The 19,117-nt window shown below is 39.6% G+C and overlaps 1 non-coding gene across 1 annotated transcript; it reads left to right on the top strand.

Annotated features, from left to right (window-relative positions):
- Positions 1-2,540: 2,540 nt before the first annotated feature.
- On the top strand, positions 2,541-2,613 carry TRNAM-CAU (transfer RNA methionine (anticodon CAU)). The gene has a single exon. It is a non-coding gene; the product is annotated as a tRNA-Met (tRNA).
- The last annotated feature ends 16,504 nt before the right edge of the window (positions 2,614-19,117 follow it).

Genomic DNA, 19,117 nt, shown 5'->3' with positions numbered 1-19,117 from the left:
CTGCTTGAACCGCACGACACACAATCTTCAGGGGCCAAAGGAGATCCACTCCATGCTGGACACCACTGCCACTACTGCTAGTAAATATTCAATGCCCAAAGATTGTTGCGCTCCCTGCAGGACTCCATAACATAGCACTGCTGGCACACAATATGGCTACAGGTTATGACCCCTGACATGTTTTAGAAGGTGGTCTTATAGATGGCGCTGCTTGCTAGTAGTTTGCACACCATAACTGATATTTAAAAGGTTTCTTACCGAATTCCCTGTTTCTAGAGCGCAGCTTGTACAGAGAGCAATACATTGTGGTGGCACTCACCAGATCGTGCAAACTAGCTGAATCCCACCACTGAATTAGTCTGACATGATCTTCCAACAGTGAAACCATGCTGTCCTTTTGTCTTCTAAGTTGTTTGAAGGTAAGATACAAGTCTTTCCTCTAAAAGAGTTTCCGTTAATTTTCCTGCAATTGAGGTCAAACTGACTGGCCTATAGTTAGCAAAATCTCCATTGGTTTAAAGTAACTTAACAGATCAACACTGCTGAGGCCAGTTAAAGTGAAAGGCAATCCTAACGTTTGTGAAACGCTAGGATTGACCATTGGAACAAATAAAGGTGACTTTCATTCATGAAGTATAAAATAGGCAGCCTACGGCAGAAAGCTGTGTTGCTTGAGAGGTGACGTTTTCACCTCTTAGCCAATAGTAGGGTTGCCAGGTGTCTGTAACAAAAATACCGGACAGATAAGCGTGGGGGGGGGGGGGGGGGGAGTGTGTGTATAATTAAAGCGAAACAGAGAGAAAATTGGTTCAACTGAACTATAAAGACTATATTCGCCAGCACTGATTATTATGCTAAAATCAAAATGCCCCAATATGGAGATGAGACACCAGGGGGAACACAAAAAATTCAATTTACTGCACCTAAGAAAAATTATCTAGTGCATACATTTATTACGTACTACAATAACCACAGTTAGAATAAAATTTGACAATTGTTTGACCGGTCATGTTAACAAAAAATACCCCCTAGTATATATTAAGTAACACCATCCCGGGAGGTATACAAGTTCCGCAAATGTCCAGAAAAAGTACAATCACAGGTAGCAATCTCTGTGTAAACAAAGGATTATTTCTGGTTAAATTAAAGCAGAGCCCAAAATCCTCCTTGAAATGAATGAGGAATGGATATCTTGTACTTTTAATAGGGAGGGATATTGGATTGTCTAGAGGGAGCTATTGTCTTCCTGAGACCATGTTACATTGAACACTTGCTCTGACTGAGTGAATTCACACTCAAAGTCACACAGGCTCAGCAGCATAGACTGTAGACAGTGAAGCCTGCCGGTCTTCCTGCTGTCATGCGCGTGATCACGTGACGTCCAACATTCTCACAGACAGCACGCACGGCACATGCTGAGGCAGAGGGGCGCCGCACAACATATCAGGATCAGCTGTAGACGAGTAGCGTGGGGCTAGAAGGGGTGCCGGTGGACACGGGCTGCCAGGGCTGAGCTAATGGGCTTCAATGGATTACTAACTTACTGCTGGTTAGGTAGGTTGGCCCGGATGCAGTTTGGACTCCAGCCACGGACATCTTAAATAGTAAAAAAAATTCAAAAGCAAACTAAGGCTATGTCCGTTTAAAAAAAATAAAATACCGGGCAGTAACCTGAAATACTGGACAGTCCGGGTATTGTAGTCTTGTTTTTGTTTTGATAACAAATCAGCTTAAGCCAGAATAACCATAGCCCCCATAATTTTGAGGAGTTTATAACAGATTACTGAGGATACTACATAATGTCCTCATCATTCCTTCTGTGTGATGGATGACATGTTGTTCTCCTGTACATAGGGGAGTTTGCTCTGGTCCCACCTCATTCCGTGCACCTGTGATGTCCCCAGCAATGTATGATATAATTTTGATGTGTGTGATTGAATTTAATAAAAATGAACTAGATTTACATTCTATTATTAATTACTATTAAAAATGCTAAATATAATATTATATGTTTGATCACCAGTTTATACACAGTACACTTATATGTTTCAATCAGAAAGCAGATTTGTATGAATGTATTCTCCACCATGAATGACATGAGTCAACTCACTGGAAACAGACATTTGAGTTAATCCCCCTTCTAAGGAGCACATAGAATCATTAGCAAAACCAAAATTCACTGTGACAGGTATCATAAAGACACACAAAGAGAAAGTAACAGTAAGTATATAATCAAATCAAAATGTGAAATTAAATAATTATGTTTGAGAGAAACGTGAAAATAGAGAAAGAGGGCAAGAGGTCTCTTTATCTTCACTGACTACGCCTCTCTAGATTTACCAGTTCCTATATTACTGTATGTGCTGGATTTATTAAGGAGTGAAGAAGTGAGGGAACATTAGTGAATTACCTGTATAAAATAACATAGGAAGAGGTGAAGCAGTAGAGGTTGGTGATGTCAGTACAGTTGGTGACCTCTAAGTGAAATTTGTCGGGATTTGATGAAAAAGTAAAAAAGTGTTAGCTTGGATTTCTCAGCTGCCTTGTTAGCGCAGTAGGTAGCGCGTCAGTCTCATAATCTGAAGGTCGTGAGTTCGATCCTCACACAGGGCACTTGCTTTTGTTTTCTTAATTTTATCAACAAACAACTGTATAGATTAAAATGTGATACCTATTGTTGAATCAGTAAAAACAAAAAAAATATTATGTAGCAAAAAAAGTTTGCGTAACAATCTAGTTACAAATGGTCTTGTGAGCTATTGAGTTACAAAGCTTCTTTTTATCAGTGCTATTCAGAGAAATTAGTATGTGTATTAATTGTAGCGTAACTAGTATGTCACTCAAAATGTTATACAAGGTGAAGGTGCAGAAATGTACTCACAAACGGAGAAGCAAAAACAGTGACTCACACTACGGATCAGACAGACAGTGGACTAATATTTCCCAGATTTACTGATCACCTGCTTGTGCAGGGCATTATGTTCACACTACATATCAGATAAGTATATCAACCAAATCCTTTTAGAGTGTGTTAGTATCCTTCAGATCATAGACCGTTTAAAGTGGATTGAGGTTTGTCATACCACAATCAGGTGCGATTAGAGCAAAACAACAGCAAACCACAACACGCAAGGTGATCAGATCCCAGGCTCGTATATAAATACTTGGTTTAATAAAAACAGAATATAAAAATATACTACGTGTTTCTCGGTTCTAAGACCGTTTCCTCAGGTGTATACTTACAAATGTTGTGTGTCCATTTAAATATGGGTCTCACTTCGTGCCTAAACAGCAAATGTGCATGCGTAAGGTCCTTGTGTAGCGTCATGACGACAGGCATTTACAAATATCCATTCAATTTTGGGCCCATGGTGAAATCTTACCATAGAGGGGCGTAATCATACAGCTACTGTGCAATGAATTGAAAGGATCAATACCCCCCACTTCATATGCAATCCGATGCAACAACCGCCGCTGGCGGCATGGGGATCCAATCAAACTACGATATTCTAATTAGCGATACGCTACTAGATAAACAAATGCACATTAAGCGTCTTCTATATATATATATATACAATGTGACAAATGCATATTAAACGTCTTTATGCATATACAATGTTATATTTTATATATCACATACTTGGACATTTTGTCACATTATTATTACATTTTGTTGGTTATTACCGCAATTTAGGGGTGATTTCATTAGACACTTTTGTATTGCACTCATATTATAGTATATATATTATTAAGTTGGGCACATCCAGTTTTAGGTTGTGTATAACTTTATATATTGTTTTGCATAAGTAGGAATGTTTGTTCAAGAGAACCTAAACAGTCTGCATGTTGCAATGGATGCATTATGGTGCCACTGCCAAAAAAAAGTCATAATAGGAAATATGCTCAGGTCTAAGGCTTGTAATGCCCCCTACCTTTCAGTGTTTTCAGAACCCACTTTCTTTCGTAAGATAAGGAGAGTCCATAGGTGTCCATAACATGTGGGATATATTTCCTGCCACTGGGAGGAAGTCAAGAACCCTCACAAGAGTTTTAATCCCTCCCGCCTCCTCTCCCCACTCAGTTTGTTTGTGGCCACTGAGGAGAGAGTTTGAGAGAAGTGCTCTGCAAGCAAGATTTAATTATTATTATATGTAATCATTTTTTGGCAGCTCAGACCTGTCTTGAGACCCTTCTTCCATCTTCACTTAAGGAAGACTTCAGGATAATTTTTATTAAAAAAAACAAAATTATGTCATGTCAGTACTCTCACATGTAAATCTCTTAGCCATAATTGCCCTCAGGCGTCGCAGGCACCCCATCTCTTAACTATGACCTGAGGGGATGCTGCTATATCCGCAAGTATCCTCTGTAGTATATTTACTTGCACTGGATAGGCTCTGTACTGGTTCAGCATTCTGTGTGGGAGAAAGGCCACAGCAAGCTGGTAAGAAACAGTGGAGGGGTGCTACAGTCCAGATAAGTGACTCAGACATCCCAGGAATTATCCCTAGTACTCTCCTTTTATAGGTACTAAATAGTTGGGGGTTCTTGGTCTTTACACATAGGACTTAAACTATGTGTTTAGCATAAAAATTTATGGAATTCAGAGTTAAAATCCCTCTTTTTTCATTTTCTTATTACCCCTAAGCGATCTAAGTTCACTATTTTTCCGCACAGAACAAAAAAACTACACTGTCTCTTTAAGAAAACCGCTAATTGCCTTATGCAGTTTTATTCAATAAAATATGTTTATAGTGTGTTTTAGTGTTTTATTCTCACAGGCCTTTAGCCAGCACATCATTCCAGATGTAGGCTCCGCCCCCTTTTGGCGCCCTTTCTCTTGCCCTCACTGGATCTCCAAACCTTACAAGCTATCTGGGTCCATTTTTAACCCTTTATATGCCCAGGGGGTGGGTGAGTACCCTCATAGGAGCTGCTGAGGGAGTGGGTAATAAAAACTTTTTTCTGAGGGAATTTATTTTGCTTTATTTCTCTGTCTTCTGTGGTTCTGAGGTGTTTATTATAGGCTGTCTGTTGTACTTTGTGCAAATACACTGATAATAAAAAGTTTTGGAATATACCTTTATTTCCAATTACCTGCAGTTTTGCTTATTATTTTGCAGTCATATCTATACCCCCACTTGATTTGACTGACCCATTAGAATGGACCCCCTAGGGAACATACTTCAGCCCAAGAACCTTTTGCATTAATTTTCCCTGTTCATTATGAAAAACTGTTCCAGTGGACCATATTAACCAATTATGTGTTTATTGTGTCCCACATCTCCAATTCACATGCCATAATCCTGTCAGTATGACACCTGGCAGACAATTAGTGCCCATGTCTGGTTTTGTGGCTAAAGTGGATTCCACTGACTTTTCTCCAGAGTTTAAATCTAGGCTTCAAAAGACTATGACAGAGATTTTAGCAGCTATCCCCAAACCAAGTAAGCATAAGCAAAATCAGGAGATTTACCTCACAATACCTGTAACACGCTGGGTCCTATTCCCCAGGGTCAGTTACCTCCAACCTTACAAAACTCTGACCAGACTGAGTCTCGTTCTGAGGGTGAAGTCTCCTTTGATGACTTTGATCCTATACCTGAGGCTGATTCCACGTTTAGATTTAAAGTGGACCATACCTGATACCTTGTAGCTATCAGAACCGGATCCAGAGGATAATAAGTTGAATCAAGTTTTTAAAGCTTAGCCGAAGGCTTTTGAAGCACAATGGAAGAAACCAGGCATTATTTTTGCACCTTCAAACAGGTTCAAAAGAATGTATCCACTTTCAGAGAAGAATTTGACAGCCTGGGAAGTAGTTTCTAAGGTTGATGGAGCTATTTCCACCGTAGCTAGACGCACTACCATTCCTATGGAGAATAGTTATTTGCTTAGTGATCCAATGCATCACAAATCTGAGTCCTCTCCCAATCTGCTAAGACCTGCAGTAGCAATCACCCGTGTGGCTGCTGTGGCATCCTTCTGGTGTGATTCTCTTTCTCAGATGGTTACTGATCAATCTTCTGAGTATATTACCAACTTCATTAAAGGCATAAAAATGGCTAATGATTTCATTTGTGATGCAGTCTGACATCGTTAAAATTTATGTACAAAATATGTCCATTGTTGTTTTCTTAAGGAGAGCTTTATGGCTTACATTTTGGTCAGTTGACATGATTTCTAAAAATAGGCTATTATCAGTCCCTTTTGACGGGAAGATTTTTTTGGGATCAGAATTGGATTCTATTATCAAAACTGTCACTGGGGGAAAGGGGGCTTTTTTATCTCAGGACAAGAAATCTAAGGGGAAGTACAAATTAACAAATCTTTTCATTCCTTTTGCTCCCCTCAAAAGTCCCCCTCCAACCAGAAGTCTGAATCCTCTAAACCTTCCTGGAAGCCAGGATATTTTTGGCATAAAAACAAACAGACCAAAAAGCCCAACTCAAATCTGCATGAAGGGACAGCCCTTTGTCCAGAAGATCTTCTGGCAGGGAGCAGATTGATTCGGTTTCAGAAGGCCTGGTCTCACTCAGTTCAGGATCCCTGGGTTCTCAATATCATATCCCAGGGTTATCGCATATGCTTTCTAACCAGACCTCCCTGGGAACGGTTTCATCTGTCTCACGTACCAAAGGATCCTGTAAAGGCGGCTGCCTTTGTTCAATGTGTTTAAGACAATCTCTCAACAGTTTCAGGGTTTCTACTCCAACGTCTTTATTGTCCCAAAGAAGGAAGACACTTATCACCCTATCCTGAACTTAAAAATGTGTTCAGGTTCCCTCTTTGAAAATGGAAACGATTTATACCATCTTGCCTAAAATTTAGGAGGGTCAATTTATGACAACTATAGATTCAAAAGATGCATATCTGTACATTCCATTCACAGTTTCTAAGGTTTACTTTTCTCAACAAGCATTACCAATTTGTGTCCCTCCCCTTCTGTCTGGCAACCACCCCTTGCATTTTCAAGAAGGTATTATGGGCTTTCTTAGCAGTGATCAGAGCTCAAGGAATCTCCATTGCTCCTTATTTGGACGATATCTAGGTCCATGCTCCATTTCTTTCTCTGGCTACTGCTCATACCCACAGAATGATATCTGTCCTTCAGGAACATGATGAGAAATCAATGTCCCCAAAAGTTTTTTATCACCAGCCACAAGGGTGGTTTTTCTTGGTGTGAAAATAGACTCGGTTCAAATGTGATTATTTCTCCGAGAACTTCACAGAACCAAACTTCAGACTGCCTGTTTTTCCATAAAGATGGCTCATTCTCAATCTGTAGCACATTGTATGGAAGTACTAATGGTAGCAGCATCAGACACGGTACCTTTTTCTCGCTTGCATCTTCGTCCTCTCCAATTGTCCATGCTTAAGCAGTGATCAAAGGATTGTTTCCATCTGGAACAACCGATAAAGCTCAGTTCTTCAGTCAAACAATCTCTCTCATGGTGGAAAAAAAGTATTGTATTTATTTGACCCTTGCAGCTACTTTTCTTCGACCTATCTGGATCATAGTCACTACGGATGCAAGTCTGATGGGTTGGGGTGGCAACTTGGTATTCTCTTCATACCGTTTCTAAATGTTATCATTTTGGTATTTATGCTTCTTCCAAAGCTGCTTTTAGCAGGAAAGTCCTTCAGACCGCAGTGTCTGGCAAATAGGAGCTGGCATGATTTTGTCTCACCCGTCCTTAACATGGACTCTCAGCTTAGGTTAGGGTATTGTATCTCACATGTTATGGACACCTATGGACTCTCCTCATCTTAGGAAGGAAAACAGAATTTATACTTACGGATACATTTCTTTCTTTTGGGATGAGGAGAGTCCATAGGACCCGCCTGCATTTTTACTTGATGGGCAATAGTTCTTATTTGCACCTCTTCACCCTGATTTTCTGTCTTTCCTACCTTTTCTATCTCTCTCCTCTGCTTGGCTATACGTAAACTGAGTGGGGAGAGGAGGTAGGAGGGATTAAAGCTCTTGTGGGGGTTCTTGACCTCCTCCTAGTGGCAGGGAATAAATCCCACATGTTATGGAACTATGGACTCTCCTCATCCTGAAAGAAAGAAATGTATTAGTAAGTATAAATTCTGTTTTCTAGTCCATGAGAATGTGAGCTAGAGGAGTAATTTACTTATTAATAGGCATGTTCATTCGTGTAATTTGGAAGGAAACGAATGCCGAAGATGGCGGCCTCCAGTGGCATTTGGCTATTTGTTCTGTGCCCTTTCACAAGAAGAAATCTGGTTTCAAAAATAGTTAAATGCCGTCATCTTTGTCATTGACACAAGTGCACATGTCTACATTTCAAATGCCACATTATGCAGTTTAGTAGCTAGTTTTCTGTTGAAAGGCATAGGTGTGTGCTCCGCACCATCAAGAAGTTTAACAGCGTAAAACACATACAGTCCTGCTAACTCAAAAGGTCCAGACTTGTGACATCAATTTTTTTTTGTTGTTTGTTTTTTCACACAATAACTTAGTGGTGTGCAATTATCATCAGTGTGCAAGGGACTGCGTATTTACCTCTCTTTGGAGTGTGAAGTGCCTGAAAAGGCAAAGAGAACCATAAGTGGGTCGGACAATGGGGACAGGAAATGATGGCCTACAGCTCTCCCCTACCACCCGGAGTGTCGGTAGAGGAGGCAAGTTGCTGGCAGAAAAATAAAGTAGGCATAGCTAGGGGAGGGTTAGGAACTAGATAGGGGTATTTAGAGACTTACCTTAGCTAGGTACGGCAGATTACCAATTGTCTTCTTGTCGTTGCTACATTTCACTCCCTGGCGCACTGATGTTATATGCAAACCACTGGGATATTGTGTGAAAAAACAATCAAACAAAAAAACATTGGTGTCACAAGACTGGGCCGTGTACATTGGCAGGACTGTATGTGTTTAACCCTATTTATTTTTTAATCTTAATTTTTTTAACTTTTTTTATTTTTATATAAGTAGTAAAAGTGATGTTTTATATATTTCTTTTTTTTTTTTTTTTTAAATATCTTTATTAAGCATAGCCATTTAAGTAACAGAATAAGTCAAAAATCGAAGAAAATAACATCTGTTAAGCATATATACGTCTCGCAGGACGCTCATAGTCTCACAGGACCACCATAAGACATTAATATGTCAATACAAAAAAAACAATTTTAGACAGTCGTGAGAAATGTTAATAAAATTTCTGTATCCAATAGAGACTACATAAATTAATAGAATGGCTAATTTTCAAAATTGAATAATAAAATAACAAAACAACAAAAAAAAAATAATAAATAAATAAATAAATAAAAAAGACAAAACAAAACAAAAAAATAAAATAAAATAAAAAAAAATAAAAAAAAATTATAAGAACAAAATCCACCCCTCCTCCTCATATAACCCAAAGTGCAAGTCACTATCTAAAGTAACTATTCTCTGTCAAGGTTTATTCCACCAAATTTCTATTTCTAATCCAGGTATCTGAAAATTCACCATGTAGGACTAACTCTGCGAAGCTCACTGAAGCCAGAAAGGGTCTCAGAATCTGTCTCTGCACCGCACTTGGGTATGTCTTAATGACCGGGGCCCAGCCTATTAAGAACTCTTTAATTTTTCTTTCGGATACAAACTGACAATGAAAGGATTCAAAAATAATCTGGGCTTGAATATCCCCTAAAACTTGTGTCAAACTGGGGGGAGTCTTTACAATCCACTTTTTAAATTGTATTTAGAATCCGCATTCTCTCCCTTCCTCTTATCTCCGGAAGTAACAACACTATATTTTCAAGAGAGAAAGTGGTTGAACTTGCAAAGACCCTGTTATACCAAAATTGGACTTTCAACCATAATTGAGAGATCTTTGGACAAGCCCATAACATGTGGCAAAGGTCAGCCCGGGTAAATGCGCAGTGTTCACAACGGAAATTTTTATTAGGAAAATATTTAGCCATTGAGGCCGGAGATAAATATGAATTATTTAATAGTTTTAAGTGAGATTCTTTCCAATTTGTAGGTATAGGCAGTTTCGCCACTCTCGCAAGACTATTACTTATTCCCTCCGGATCTATAGAACTAATGTAAGGGTACCAGAACTTAATCCGTTTGTCTTCCTCCAGTATGCCTTGCTTAGTCAACATAATATCAGAGATTAGTGAAATTGATGAATCACCATGAATGAATTTCCTAATACAGGTCTTAAGTTCGGTCCAATCAGCTCTCTCACCAGTATGCCAATTCTGGGCATTAACAAAATGTCGAATCTGAAAATAAGCAAACCGCTGCAGCCTGGGAAGGGAAAATTGTTCCCTAATTGTTTCCCAGGGAAACATCAATAAGTCGTCATCAAGTAGTTGATGAACATATTCTAATCCTTTAGCCTGCCATTCAAAGAAGCATTTCTGGTCTAAGCCGGGAAGGAACTGGGGATTCCCCCTGATTGGTAGGTAATCCGAAAAAGAAGAATCAATTTTGAGCAGGCAGTTTACAAAGTCTATACCAAGCAATAATAATATTCCTAAACGAGCTTAATGCCGATACCTCTGACGGGAGAGACTGAGGAGTACAATGAATCAGGGCTTTCAGCGACCATGGTTCCACAAAATATGAGTCCAGATCAAAGGAAGTCACTAACTCAGCCCGAGAGATCCAATCAAGAATAATCTTGCCCAAAGAAGCATAATTGTAAAGTCTAATATTGGGCAAAGCCAATCCTCCGCCAGTGTATTTTTGCGCAAGCCTATTAAGCGATAATCGAGGCTTCTTAGATTTCCATATAAACTTTGAGAACCAGGCTGCCAGTTTCTTCAAGTCCTTATTCAGAATCAACAGAGGTAGATTTTGCAGGTAATAAAGAATTTTTGGAAAGATTATGGTTTTAATCAAAGTAACAGAGGCTGTAAGTGATAAAGGAAATGCTGTCCAAATCTTAAGATCCTCTTGGATTTTCTGAAATAGCCCACCAAAGTTGGCCTAGTACCACAATTTTGGATTTCTATTGATCTCTAATCCCAAATAACGAACCGCGTCTACTTCATGAAAGATTGTTGCATGTTGGTTTGGACACCGCGTCCCAAGCCACATCAATTCGCTCTTCTCCATATTGATCTTATAGCCTGCAAATGTACTAAATTGATTAATCACCAATATCACATTTGGGATAGTATCAACAGGTTTATTAAGAAAAAGTAAGATGTCATCTGCATAGAGTAGTATTTTCAGACTCTGACTTCCTAACGGGATCCCTGGCAGGATCTCACGTAACTTAATGGCTAAGGGTTCTAATACTATATTAAAAAGCAGAGGGGAAAGCGGGCAGCCCTGTCTTGTTCCTCTTTGAAGATGGATCTCAGGAGAAATCGTACCATTGACTAATAAATATGAGATAGGGTTCTGATAAATCTTACGAATAAAGTCAGGGAAGTTACCGATAAAACCAAATTTACAAAGAGCTGAAAACATATGCTTCCAAGAGATGCAATCAAATGCTTTGACTGCGTCTAAGGTAAGAACCGCTATATTTTTTAAATCAGACCTCTCCCTGCCCTGTTCTGAGTTCCAGATAAAATCAACTAAAGTTGTTAGTTTCCTTATATTCTTAGAAGAACACCGAGAAGGCATGAAACCCACCTGATCTGCATGGATAAGTTTCTCCAGACATAACACCAATCTACAGGATAGAATAGAAGCAAGTATTTTATAGTCAGCGTTAAGGACTGAAATAGGCCGATTTTTCCCTTTTTTGAGAATTAATGAGATGTTAGCGGCCGAAAAAATCGAGGAGGGTATATTACCCGATATATAATAACTATTATATAGCTTTTCTAATATAGGGACTAGTAGCTCAGATAGAGTTTTATAGAATTCTATAGGTAATCCGTCAGGACCTGCTGCCTTATTCAATTTTGCCCTAGATATTGCACTACTAATCTCTTCGGCTGAAATAGGGGCATTCAACATATCTAGCTCGTCAAGTTGAATTTTGGGTACCGAGATCGAGGACCAGAAGTTTGTTTCATTGTCATGATTAACATCTCCTTCTGCATATAAAGATCGGTAAAAATCATGAAAAATTCCTGCGATTTCAGCTGTGTCTGATGTACATTTGCCCCTGTGCTGTATCACAGGGATAAGATTTTTATTTTTCTTGGCTTTAACTAATCTTGCGAGACTTTTAGCTGAGCTGCCATGAATGCTCTTAAATCGAAGATTGATTTTTAACTCTTCTTCCTGATGTTTTTGACGCAACACGGAATCTCTCTCTTTCTTGGCAATTACATATAAATTCCAGTTATTCCTGGTACGCTGACACCGATAGTTCCTAAAAGCATTCCTTACCTGGTTAGATAATTGGACATCTCTGGCCCTTATTTTTTTATTCCTAGCATACAAGAATCCCTTAATTTCACCCCGTAAAACCGCTTTACCAGCTTCCCAGAAAGTTTGAATTTTATGCCGATAGGCTGAATTAAGCCCTGAGTATTCCTCCCATTTTTCTTTCAACCAACCGGTAAATCTAGGATCATTAGATAAAAACCTGGGATAAAATAGTCTAGGGCTCCTAGCGCCAATCCTGTCTTGAGAGAGCAGCGAAACTGAAATTATTGCATGATCTGAGATCATAATCTCTCCAATCTCGGCCTCTAGACTACCACTAGAGGAAGAGACTGAAATCAAGAACAAATCTATGCGAGAAAATGTTCTATGCGCCTTGGATTCACAGGTAAAATTTTGTAAATCCGGATTCAACCTGCGCCACACATCGTGGACCTGTAACTTCTGACAAAATTTCAAAAAATATTTTGAACTTCTCTTATTCTCCGACATATTTTTAGATGAAAGTCTGTCAATTTCCGGATATAAGGTCATATTAAAATCCCCACCAATTATTAAGTTCTCTTTGACATAAGGAAATAACTTAATTTTAATTTTATCCCAAAATTCAGGATTAAATTTATTGGGGCCATAAATATTACACAAAATAAATTTGGTCTTATTTATACAGATGTGTAAAATAATAAATCTGGCTTCAGGGTCTATCTCAGCCAGAATAATCTTATAATCTAGGGACTTGTTTAAAAGAATTGCAACCCCACATTTCCTACCTTTGACTGAAGAAGCAATCACCTCCCCTACCCATTTAATCTTAAATTTATTAGCTTCATGGACATCTAGATGAGTTTCTTGGAGGAAGGAAATATCAGCGTTCTCCCTTGCTAGGAGTTTAATAATAAATTTACGTTTAGAGGGCGATGAGATTCCTCCCACATTCCAAGAGGTTATCTTAATGTCCATTAATTAACAAGAAGAGCTTATTTCTACGAGTATTAATTAGGAGGAGGAGGGGAGAAAAGAAACAAGGAAGAGGGAGAGAGAGAAGAGGAGAGAAAAAAAAAATTAAAACACAAAACTGTAAATATAAAGTTACTAAACAACAAAAAAGGCCCCCATATCTTTCCAGGACTAAATAAAAAATCTTCACTTTTGGACGTCTGCTGATCAATTTTATCATAAACAATATCCCTTGTCAATATGTACCTCAGATTTCCAAAAAACACTTGCGGCCTAAACAATAATTTACTCAGAGCTATACTGGCTAATGTTGACCTTATTTATCTTTGAGAAATTCTTTTACTTCCCTCACCTCAGAGAAGGTCAGGCGAGAGCCCTCATACTCAACTATTATTTTAGCTGGATAAATCATTCAGGCTTGTAGACCTTTATTAATAAGCTGAGTACAAAGGGGGGCCATCGTCCGCCTCCTCTGCGAGGTCTCTATAGAGAAGTCTTGAAACAGGAGGACTTTATTATTACCAAAAATTAGAGGTTCTTTCAATTTTTTAAATTGCTGCATTACTTCAATTTTGTCTTGAAAATTTAATATTTTACATATACACATTCTACTTCTGCCCTGGGCTGACTCAAGGTTTTTTTTTTGTACCAATTCTATGGGCTCTCTCAACCATGATGGGCAATCTGGATTGTGGGACTCCCAGTCTCTGAGGCAGTATCAAAGATGTAAAATGTAACAAATCCTCAAATTCAGTAGATTCTGGGAGACCCACAATTCTGATATTATTTCTTCTCGCCCTGTCTTCCAGGTAATCAAGACGTCCCTGGAGGCTATTGATTTTAGAGTCCTGTTGGGTAATTATACTGTCTTGGGCATTGACCTGATCCTCCAGGTCCGAGATCCTGCTCTCAGCTTCCTGCATTCTAGTAGAAAATTGTTTAACCTCTGCTGACAACGCTGAGATTTCAGAAGAAATTGAACCCAGCTCTTTTTTAATAATATCGAATTGAGGTGAAAATAGATCAGATAGTTGGGCAATCAGAGTGTCAGCAGAATTAGACAATGGTTCTATTGTATTATCCAAACTGGCTTCTAGAGCCTTAGTTCTTTTTTCTTTAACTTTGCTCGGCATTCTGGGAGAAGAAGATTTCCCCTGTGATAGAAATTTGTCCATAAATTATAAAGAACAATATGGAAGTGAGATAAACGTGCGTGCAGCAGGAAAACAAAAGTGAGGGAAAAAAAAAAAAAAAACACAAATAGTGATACCGAGGTACCGGGACAACCCGCAACCTCCTTGTGAATTAGTGTATTTAATTGGTATTTAGGATATGTCTCTGAGACATATAATAGTGAAAAGGGAAAGAAAAGGAGAAAAGAAAATAAAATAAAAAAAAAAAAAGTGCAGTGCTCTGGTGTAGACCTTAACAATACGTGAAAAAAGGTAAAGACCACAAAAAAATTATCCCAACAGCCACATTCGTGTATAAAAGCTCTTAATTTAGAATTCACTAGCAAAATATATGTGATTTATCAAATACCCCCCAACACAGAACAAAACGGGTGGATTTAAAGAAGAGGATTCACAACAAACAACTGAGGACAGGAAACAATACCACAATTTTAAAGGATAGCCCCCAGGGATTAAATTGTTCTACCTGAATATATTAAACCTGGTCTATTAATTCCAGCTAAAGATCACTATATCAGGTTAATAGTAGCACCCTATAGGTGGTATATAGACCTAACTATATAGTTCTCCCAGAGGCTAGAGTTTAATATAGAAGGGAACAACCTGAAAAGCAGATCAAAACATTTTTTTGCAATCAGCAACACTTTTAAGTTGTCAACATGAGAATCTGAGTTTGAGAAATAAAATAGTATATTATAACTACTGTTTTAATACATACCCCTAGAGTTGGCTTAAGCCCCTAAGGGCGACTAACCTAATCTGTACACACACTGGAGAGAGTAACAGACCTCCAATACCTTAAAAAGCATCTATTCAACATCTATAGGACTTTGCTATTCTTAAACTTAATTGGCCAGTATAACATCACATGAAAAAAAAAACAGAAAACAAAAAAAGAGACTTGTTTCATAAATTTCACCTAGAAAACCAACATTTTGCCCTAGCTAAACAAAAACTTCTAGCAAACCCAGTTACTTTGAATAGGGTCAGCTGCTTTTGAAATAATAAATCCTAAGTAAGATGAGGACAAGAAAAAAAAGCAGACACTTACTACCCCCAAAATATAGCTCTAAGAGGAAGTAATAGCAACAGAGGAGTGCAAGGCTACAAAAGTCAAGGTCCATTCGCACTACCCCAATCCTGTGGGGCCCACTTCCTCTTACTTAGATTTGAATTATGGGATCCTTGTTCTTGCAGCAGACCCTAATCGACTTTCTTTTAAAGGGGCAGAGTTCAGCATATAGTGTAGGCCCCGAGGAAAGAACTGAAGAATTTTATCCCAACGGCTATATACAATGTGGGCACCACCGACAGTTCAAAGAAGCAAGTTAAAGAGTTAGCAGGTTACCTTAAAATGAGAACTGGTCCCCACGCTCCAGAGGAACTGTACCTGCTTCTATTCCCCTGCCGGCTATCAAGGAGTTCCCGCTGGCAGGGATATACTTGATTCACCTGAGTCACTCACCAGGGAGCATCTGAAGGTATGACCCAGCACCCGGCCTCGTATTCAGACAGCTGTTTCAACATACTCCGGGTCTTTTACCTGATAACCAGGGGAGCGAACATCCTGGAATAGGCTGCTTAAGTCAGGGTCACTTGACTCAGCGCAGAGCTTTAGCGCCGGACTGGCAGACTGGTGCTCACCAGGGAGCGTCTGTAGAAAAGAGACTAAGTCCGGATCTAGCAGATGATCCCAGCCGCAAGCAGCTTTCTTCTGAGACCCTCGCTGAACCTATACCCGCCAGGTAAGATTGCTGCCCCGGCAAGTAGGATGTTAATTCAGCCAAGCCCGGTCTGTTATAGGCTATATCGATTCGCCAGAGTAGCTCTTCCTTCTAGGATCCTCACTGTACTTGACTCAGCGTTACTTGAGTCGGTATTTGAGAGTTGGGACAGGACAGGCAATATGACGCTCACCAGGGAGCGTCTGTAGAAAAGGGGCTGAATCTAGCCAATGATCCCAGCCGCAAGCAGCTTCCTTCTACGACCCTTACTGCACTTGTACCTGCCAGGTAAAATTGCCACCCAGGCAGACAGGTTGTTACCTCCACCCGGTCAGGTCAGATGTAGGCTGAAACAATTCGCCAGAGTGGGTCTTTATCGGAGGAGGCTTGTTGAAAGGAAAGCCTTTTCTTTTGACATAAAACACACAAGAGACAACTGCCGAGCAGCTGCAGCCAAACGGCTAATCGAAACTTCAAACTCTCATGCTGGTCGGAACCCAGCAGAGCGCCACACTCATAAATCCTCGGCTTCTCCCAAGGCAAGAGGCGGAGAGCGGGGAGCTGATAGCACGGCGTCCTCTCACAGCACCGGCATGCAGGTGAGCTGCATGACTCCTCCCCCAGCGGAAGTTTCTCAGGAAAGTGCACCCGTTTTATATATTTCTAAGCAAAAGCTTTCTCGTAATTATGGTATTGCAGTTTATTGTAATCATTGAGTGCTAAAGGGTCGCAAGAAGCGTGTGGAAAAACCAAGGCGCAAAATAACTGCCCATGAACTGAGAAAAGTCAAGCGTGCAGCTGCCAAGATGCCACTTGCCACCAGTTTGGCCATATTTCAGAGCTGCAACATCACTGGAGTGCCCAAAAGCACAAGGTGTGCAATACTCAGAGACATGGCCAAAGTAAGAAAGGCTGAAAGACGACCACCACTGAACAAGACACACAAGCTGAAACGTCAAGACTGGGCCAAGAAATATCTCAAGACTGATTTTTCTAAGGTTTTATGGACTGATGAAATGAGAGTGAGTCTTGATGGGCCAGATGGATGGGCCCGTGGCTGGATTGGTAAAGGGCAGAGAGCTCCAGTCCGACTCAGACGCCAGCAAGGTGGAGGTGGAGTACTGGTTTGGGCTGGTATCATCAAAGATGAGCTTGTGGGGCCTTTTCGGGTTGAGGATGGAGTCAAGCTCAACTCCCAGTCCTACTGCCAGTTTCTGGAAAACACCTTCTTCAAGCAGTGGTACAGGAAGAAGTCTGCATCCTTCAAGAAAAACATGATTTTCATGCAGGACAATGCTCCATCACACGCGTCCAAGTACTCCACAGCGTGGCTGGCAAGAAAGGGTATAAAAGAAGAAAATCTAATGACATGGCCTCCTTGTTCACCTGATCTGAACCCCATTGAGAACCTGTGGTCCATCATCAAATGTGAGATTTACAAGGAGGGAAAACAGTACACCTCTCTGAACAGTGTCTGGGAGGCTGTGGTTGCTGCTGCACGCAATGTTGATGGTGAACAGATAAAAACACTGACAGAATCCATGGATGGCAGGCTTTTGAGTGTCCTTGCAAAGAAAGGTGGCTATATTGGTCACTGATTTGTTTTTGTTTTGTTTTTGAATGCCAGAAATGTATATTTGTGAATGTTGAGATGTTATATTGGTTTCACTGGTAAAAATAAATAATTGAAATGGGTATATATTTGTTTTTTGTTAAGTTGCCTAATAATTATGCACAGTAATAGTCACCTGCACACACAGATATCCCCCTAAAATAGCTATAACTAAAAACAAACTAAAAACTACTTCCAAAACTATTCAGCTTTGATATTAATGAGTTTTTTGGGTTCATTGAGAACATGGTTGTTGTTCAATAATAAAATGAATCCTCAAAAATACAACTTGCCTAATAATTCTGCACTCCCTGTATATGTTTCTAATAAAATGGCCATTTTAAATGCTTTAAAACATGTATTTTGTATGCAGATCTTTTGCAATACAGTAAAACATTAATGATGCATAAATGAAATTAAAAAACTTTCCTTTTAATAGCTGAATATCTGTAATCTGATGGTTCACTGATATCTGCTTTACTTTCTGTCTTACCATGGTGCAGAGTATACACCTCTGCCTCTCAAAACTAGCTACTAAACTGCATTATGTGGCATTTGAAATGTAGGCATGTACACTCGTGTCAATGCTGAAGATGGCGCCCGCTAGCTGCATTCAGCTATTTTCGGAGTTGGATTTCTTCTTGTGAAAGTAAACAGATCTTCGTGTTGCACTTTTAACAAAAACAAATAACTGAATGCCACTGGTGACCGCCATCTTCGGCATTCATTTTCTTAAAAATGACACAAATGCACATAACTATTAATAAGTACATTACTCCTTTTTCTCACATTCTCATGGACAGGAAAGTGGTTTTGAACACTGAAAATTAGGGGGCATTAGAAGCCTTAAAGAATATGTAAAAGGACCTGAGCATATTTCCTATTAGAATTTTTATTTTTTTAGCAAAATCAGTGGCACCATAATGCATCCATTGCAACATGCAGACAGTTTAAGTTCTCCCGAGGAAACATTCCTACTTGCAGCTGCTCAGGTCATCTTCTCCCCAACCCTCTCTCCCCTGTTAAAAAACTTCAAATTGCTTCACAAATAACATCTGTCCTCTTTACGGCTACTTAACTTTTCTCTTTATATCTGTAATGTTATAACTCACTGTTGGCTAGATTACGAGTTTTGCGTTAGGCTTAAAAAGCAGCGTTGTCCGGTCCCAACGCTGCTTTTTAACGCCCCCTGGTATTACGAGTCAGATTGCATCAGCCAATAGGATTTTCCCTACCTTAATTCCGATTGGCTGATAGAATTCTATCAGCCAATCGGAATTGAAGGGACGCCATCTTGGATGACGTCACTTAAAGGA

This window comes from Bombina bombina, chromosome 6 (genome assembly GCF_027579735.1).
Source record: "Bombina bombina isolate aBomBom1 chromosome 6, aBomBom1.pri, whole genome shotgun sequence".
Classification (NCBI taxonomy): domain Eukaryota; kingdom Metazoa; phylum Chordata; class Amphibia; order Anura; family Bombinatoridae; genus Bombina; species Bombina bombina.
Note: the sequence above shows the minus strand (reverse complement) of the source record. Positions and strands in the feature narration are given on the sequence as shown.